At 38.0% G+C, this 7,524-nt stretch overlaps 1 non-coding gene across 1 annotated transcript; it reads left to right on the top strand.

Moving 5' to 3' along the window:
* The first annotated feature begins 928 nt into the window (after positions 1 to 928).
* Positions 929 to 1,035, top strand: LOC118835155. The gene has a single exon (XR_005009488.1). It is a non-coding gene; the product is annotated as a U6 spliceosomal RNA (small nuclear RNA).
* Positions 1,036 to 7,524: the final 6,489 nt, after the last annotated feature.

The following is a 7,524-nucleotide window of genomic DNA, read 5'->3' as shown; positions in this document are numbered from 1 at the left end:
GACTTTTGCCCTTTCTTTTTTTGTTTTTTCTGATGTGAGGGATCCTGGCTTTTTCAAAGTAAACTCAGCACTCCTCTGATGTGAAATGCAATACCCGAGGAAACCAATATGGTAGCTAATTAACATGTTTGTTGACTTTGGCTCTGCCCAGAACATTGAAACCTTCAGCTCTTTGGGAAACCAATGTTTCCTTGTTGATTACATGCTGGGCAATTAACAGAGGAAGGGCAACAACCCATTGTAGAAACCTATCAGCTTTGGGGAACTTAATGGGTCAATAAGCAGGTGCCCCTTCCCTGTATAAGAAAGCCAAGCCAGTGGGAAGCCAGATAGGAACGTGAAGCCAGACATTTGTCAAGCCTAAGGACACTCCCTAAAGAGAAACAAATATTTGTTGGTAGAAGTGCTTGGCTCTTATGGATATTAAAATCACTGGCCACATTGTAAGGTAGACAGGGTTTAGGGGCAGATGACATAGGATTGTAGTTTTTGAGAAGTAGTAAGAGAGCTCAGAGATCATTCAAAGGTTCTTAACTTGAGATTTGTGGCCTTTTGAAATACTTTGACATATTTTATATTTTTGACAAAATATATGGCAACAATATTAATTTCCTTTGTAGTCTTGTATATTTTTGGCATTTAAAACATTATTTGAGAAAGGATCTATAGGTTTCACCAGACTGTCAAAGGGATTGATGACACAAAATGGCTAAAAACCCCTTTTTTGATATTTTCTTTTAAAATAAGTTTGTTGTTATCTTCTGTTTTTATATCGTCTATGTTTCCCTTTGTCACTACCATAGACAGCCAGCCCTTAAAATTAAGAATTTAAAACTTTTCATTTTATTTTATATTTATTTAATAACTACTTAGAGTACAAAACTGAATTTATATCTGGGTATTCCTATTTCTTTAAATCCAAGGATGTGTGCTTGCTTCAGCAGCACATATACTAAAATTGGAATGATACAGAGAAGCTTAGCATGGCCCCTGCGCAAGGATGACATGCAAATTCATGAAGCATTTCATATTTTTGAGCATTACAAAATGAAAATAGATAATTTTGATTATGTTAAATTGAAATGTTTTTGTATTAAAAAAGCCAATGCAACAAAGATTAGGAGGGAAGCAGAAAACTGGAAGAAAATGTTTACAACCAGTGTCTCTGATAAAGGCCTCATCTCTAAAATATACAGGGAACTGAGTCAAATTTATGGGAATACAAGTCATTCCCCAATTGAGAAATGGTCAAAGGATATGAACAGGCAGTTTTCAGAGGAAGAAATTAAAGATAGCTATAGGCATATGATAAAATGCTCGAAACCACTACTGGTTAGAGAAATGCAAATCAAAATAACTCTTAGGTACCACATCTCTCCTGTCAGATTGGCTATCATGACAAAACAGGAAAATGATAAATACTGGAGACGATATGGGAAAATTGGAACACTGTTGCATTGCTGGTGGAGTTGTGAACTGATCCATCCATTCTGGAGACCAATTTGGAATGATGCCCAAAGGGCTATAAAAATGTTCACACCCTTTGACCCAGCAATACCACTTCTAGGGTTGTATCCCAAAGAGATCACACAAGTGGGAAACGGACTCATATGTATAAAAATATTTATAGCGGCTCTTTTTGTAGTAATAAAAAATTGGAAATCAAGGGGATGTCCATCAATTGGGGAACAGCTAAACAAGTTGTCTTCTATGAAGGTAATGGAATACTATTATGCAATAAGAAATGGGGATGATATGGACTTCATAATAACCTGGAAAAAACCTACACAATGTAATGCTGAGTGAACAGAGCAGAACCAGGAAAACATTATACACAACCACTAACCCTGATAGACTTTGCTCTTCTCAGCAATACAGGGTGCAAAGACAACTCCAAAGGACTCACGATGGAGAATGCTATCTACATCCAAAGAACTATGAAGTATGAATGCAGATTGAGGCATACTTTATGCTCGCCTTTTTTTTTCCTTTATTTTTTTTTCGTGTTTGTTTTTTTCTTTCTCCTGATTCATTCCATTGGTCATAATTCTTCTTTGTGATTTCACTATTGTGTAAATAAGTTCAATGCAAAGTTAGATGTAGAAGATATATCGCATTCCATGCCATCTTGGGGAGGGAGGGGAAGGGGGTAGGAAATCTGGAACTCAAAATTATGTAGAACCGAGTGTTGTAAACTATAAATAAAAAATCTCAAAAAAAATCCAAAGTTGCAAGAGACCTCAGAAATAGTTCAATCTGCCTGCTTCATTCCATATTATTTTATTGATGATCATTTAGATATATTCAGTCCAGAAGTAAATTTATGCTTAAATATTTTTATTTATTTAAATTTCTTCTTAACAAAAGTATTATTAAAGATTTTTTAGTTTTCTATCAAAGGCATTCTCATTATAGATATTCCCCTACCCACTGAGCCTTTCTTTGTAGTAAAAAAAAGCCAGTAGATTAATTTTCTCTTCTTTCCTTGGGGTCAAGTTTGACCTTTGCAATAACATAGTGTTCAGTTTCATTTTAGTAATATTTGCATTGATATGAGAGTCTTGTTTATTGTTCTCCTCATCTATTTCATTTTAAGAAGAGACAACTGAAGCCCAACCAGTGGGACATCAGGTTGCTCAACATCATGTAACAGGTTGATGGCAGAGTTAGGAAACAACAAAATGAAACATTTCTTGCCCTCAAGGAGCTTCCTCTTTAGCTTTTCAGGTATCATTATGGGCCTTTTCTGTCACACATTCAAGTTTTTTTTTTTAATTTTATGCTTCCCTAGAGGGAAGATCAGTCACAGATTCAATAAGAAGTGACCTGGTATATTGGATTTAATTTTTTTTCTATTATCATTAAGTTAGTTTTATATCAGGGATTCAAGGAGGGCTCAACATTGGGAAAACAATTAACATTATCAATCATATAAAAACCCCCAAATAACCCAAATAACCAAAAGCACATTAGATAGACACTTTAAAAGTCTTTAGCAAAATACAACTCTCATTTCCATTATATACATGCATATATGTATGTATATACATATAGGTGTTCGTGTGTGTATATATGTATACTAATACAACATACATATAGAAGGGCTATTTTTCTTTATGATACAAAACAAATATTTCTAAAACCAAAATATAGTTATTAATAATTAAGAAATACTAAGAGATCTCCCAATAAATATAAGAGGGCAAAGCAAGAATGATACCTCTTAACTTCATTATTTGAGAGCATTCCAGAAGTTCTTCTTTTTTTTCTTTGCATTTAAATTTATTTATTTAATATATTTAGTTTTCGGCATTGATTTTCACAAGAGTTTGAATTACAAATTTCTCCCCATTTCTACCCCCTGCACTCCAAGATGATGTATATTCTGGTTGCCCTGTTCCCCATTCATCCCTCCCTTCTGTCACCCCACTCCCCTCCCATCCCCTTTTCCCTTCCTTACTTGTAGGGCAGGATAAAGTTCTATGCCCCATTGCTTGTGTATCTTATTTTCTAGTTGCATGCAAAAACTTTTTTTTTTGTTTTTGAACATCTGTTTTTAAAACTTTGAGTTCCAAATTCTCTCCCCTCTTCCCTTCCCACACACCCTCCCTAAGAAGTCAAGCAATTCAACATGGGCCACATGTGCATCATTATGTATAACCCTTCCACAATACTCATGTTGTGAAAGACTAACTGTATTTTGCTCCTTCCCAACCATCCCCCTTTATTGAATTTTCTCCCTTAACCCTGTGCCCTTTCCAAAGTGTTTGTTTTTGATTACCTCCACCCCCATATGTCCTCCCCTCCATCATCCCCCCCCCTTTTTTTTTCCTTCTTCCCTCTTCTTTCCTGTGGGGTAAGATACCCAATTGAGTATGTATGGTATTCCCTCCTCAGGCCAAATTTGATGAGAGCAAGGTTCACTAATTCCCCCCTCACCTGCCCTCTCCCCTCCTCCCACAGAACTGCTTCCTCTTGCCACCTTTATGTGAGATAATCCACCCCATTCTATCTCTCCCTATCTCCCTCTCTCAATATATTCCTCTCTCATCCCTTAATTTGATTTTATTTCCTTCAGATATCTTCCCTTCATCTTCAACACACCCTGTGTCTGCTTTCTCTCTCTCTCTCTCACTCTCTCTCTCTCTCTCTCTCTCTCTCTCTATATATATATATATATACATATATATGTGCATATATATGTATATATAGTATATATGTGTGTATATATATATGTATATATATACATATATGTATATATGTATGTATATATGTATATATGTGTATATATACATATATACACATACATGCACATTCACACACACATACATATATATACATAAACATATATATATATATGCATATTCCTTTCAGCTACTATGATATTGAGGTCTCATGAATCATACACATCATCTTTCTATGTAGGAATGTAAACAAAACAGTTCAACTTTAGTAAGTCCCTTATGATTTCTCTTTCTTGTTTACCTTTTCATGCTTCTCTTGATTCTTGTGTTTGAAAGTCAAATTTTCTATTCAGCTCTGGTCTTTTCACTGAGAAAGCTTGAAAGTCTTCTATTTTATTGAAAATCCATATTTTGCCTTGGAGCAGGATACTCAGTTTTGCTGGGTAGGTGATTCTAGGTTTTAATCCTAGCTCCATTGACCTCCAGAATATCGTATTCCAAGCCCTTTGATCTCTTAATGTAGGTGCTGCCAGATCTTGGATTATTCTGATTGTGTTTCCACAATACTCAAATTGTTTCTTTCTGGCTGCTTACAATATTTTCTCCTTGATCTGGGAGCTCTGGAGATTGGTGACAATATTCCTAGGAGATTGCTTTTTGGGATCTATTTGAGGAGGCAATCGGTGGATTCTTTCAATTTCTATTTTGCCCTATGGCTCTAGAATATCAGAGCAGTTCTCCTTGATAGTTTCTTGAAAGATGATATCTAGGCTCTTTCTTTGATCATGGCTTTCAGGTAGTCCAATAATTTTTAAATTATCTCTCCTGGATCTATTTTCCAGGTCAGTGGTTTTTCCAATGAGATATTTCACATTGTCTTCCATTTTTTCATTCCTTTGGTTCTGTGTTATAATATCTTGATTTCTCATTAGGTCACTAGCTTCCACCTGCTCCAATCTAATTTTTAAGGTAGTATTTTCTTCAGTGGTCTTTTGGACCTCCTTTTCCATTTGGCTAATTCTGCCTTTCAAGGCATTCTTCTCCTCATTGGCTTTTTGGAGCTCTTTTGCCATTTGAGTTAGTCTATTTTTAAGGTATTGTTTTCTTCAGTGTATTTTTCAGTATTTTTGGGGGGTCTCCTTTAGCAATTCATTGCCTTGTTTTTCATGGTTTTCTCGCATCCTTCTCATTTCTCTTCCCAATTTTTCCTCTACTTCTCTAACTTGCTTTTCCAAATCCTTTTTGAGCTCTTCCATGGCCTGGGACCAGTTCATGTTTTTCTTGGAGGCTTTTGGTGTAGGCTCTTTGACTTTGTTGACTTCTTCTGTCTATATGTTTTGGTCTTCTTTGTCACCAAAGAAAGAATGCAAAGTCTGAGACTGAATCTGGGTATGTTTTCGCTGCCTGGCCATATTCCCAACCAACTAACTTGACCCTTGAGTTTTTCAGTGGGGTATTACTGCTTGTAGACTAAAGAGTTCTATGTTCCATGTTTGGGGGGGATGCACCAGCTCTGCCACACCAGCACTCCTCCTTCCCCAAGAACCCCCAACCCAGACTGGGCTTAGATCTTCAGCAGGCTATGAACTCCTGCTCTGATCCACCACTTAATTCCTCCCACCAGGTGGGCCTGGGGCCGGAAGCAACAGCAGCTGTAGCTGCCCCACCTCTGCTGTCCCCGGGGGTGGTGGCTGAACCACGAACTCCTTCCACTCCCCCAGCTTTTCCCACTAACCTTCTCCACTGTCTTTGGTGTTTGTGGGTTGAGAAGTCTGGTAACTGCCGCAGCTCACTAATTCAGGGTGCTAGGGCCCACTCCGCCCTGCTCCTGGTCTGGTTGGTCCACGCCACTCATGCTGGGCTCTGCTCTGCTCCGCTCCCAGCTCCCAGCTCCCAGCTCCATGTGGGATAGACCTCACCCAGAGACCATCCAGGCTGTCCTGGGCTGGAGCCCTGCTTCCCTCTGCTGTTTTGTGGGTTCTGCGGTTCTAGAATTGGTTCAGAGACATTTTTATAGGCTTTTGGAGGGACTCAGTGGGGAGCTCATGCTAGTCCCTCCTTTCCAGCTGCCATCTTGGTTCCTCCCCCCTGTATTTAATTTTTTTAGCTAAAAATGAAATTTTTTCTCTCTATCTCTGAGTTCTAAGGTCACTTTTCACACACCTTTTGGTGTCTTCTGGGTTCAGAGCAAGACTTAAGGACAAAATGAAAAAAAAAGATCCTTCCATGCTCTGGACAATGGAAGAGGAAGAGATTCTGACCATGGACCCGTTTTCTGATGATGATGACAAGTATGAAAAATAGTGAGAGGGGATGAGTTGAGATCCTAAGGATAGGAATAGAGGCAGAGCTGTAGTACCTAGTAGAAACACTTTCTATAGTATGTGGACAGTCTTTTAGGGGGCAGGTTTTTATTTGACAACTCATTTTAAATGTGATGGAAGAGTAAAAACAAAGACAAAACAATTAGGGATGTCTTGATAGACTGTTATCTACTCTGATTCTATTTCTACCTGTTTGTGATTATTAAATTCAACCCCTTACTCTTTGATCCTGAACCCTGCAAACATTGGCCCTCATGCCAAGGCTGAATTTCTTTTAACCACTGTTCCTTGTGGCTTCATCATCCATTCATGCTGCATTGGCAAGGTAGTCCCACAGGCAAAGTCATATCAAGCCATAGCAAGCAAGGGACATTCTGGGCACTGGGAATGGAAAGACTGGAGTTCTGGTTTAGGACCTCACTCTAATTAGCTGTGTATATCTGGTCCTAGTACTTAATCTTCCTCACCCTCCATTTTCTCATCTGTAAAATGGGGATAATAGCAGCACCTACCTCTTAGGATTGTCGCGAAAATCAAATGAGATTTACAAACACTTTGTAGACTTTAAAGCACTACATATAAATTCTAGCTATAACTATTTATCATTATTGTTATTATTAATTACAATAGATGATGTCTCAGATCTTTTGCTGCTCTGGCAAGAATAGAGAGGGGATAATTATATGAGTAAGAGGGTATCACTGGAGCAATGGTTCCCCACACTCTTCGTTCTCCCATCCTCCACCCCCCAGGATATTTCTGAAAGCTTTAATATATTTTACACAGAGCCTGCCCTCTACAGTTTTATCTGTTTGGTTATTGCTGATGATTTGATGGTGTCATATTAGCAGTAAATTAGAAGATGACACCCTTTTCATTTTCTTAAATGTCAAAGGGGCTTATAAAAGAAATGTAAAATGTACCCTGAAGACAGGATACCCAGGGAGGCAATTTTCTTTTTTATCTTGGGGCTCCTTAGGCTCTCCTAAGTTCCATTTGTGCAAAGAGAAGAATTC

Source organism: Trichosurus vulpecula, chromosome 1 (genome assembly GCF_011100635.1).
Source record: "Trichosurus vulpecula isolate mTriVul1 chromosome 1, mTriVul1.pri, whole genome shotgun sequence".
NCBI lineage: Eukaryota > Metazoa > Chordata > Mammalia > Diprotodontia > Phalangeridae > Trichosurus > Trichosurus vulpecula.
The sequence above is the reverse complement of the archived record's forward strand: the minus strand, read 5'-3'. Positions and strand labels throughout refer to the sequence as shown.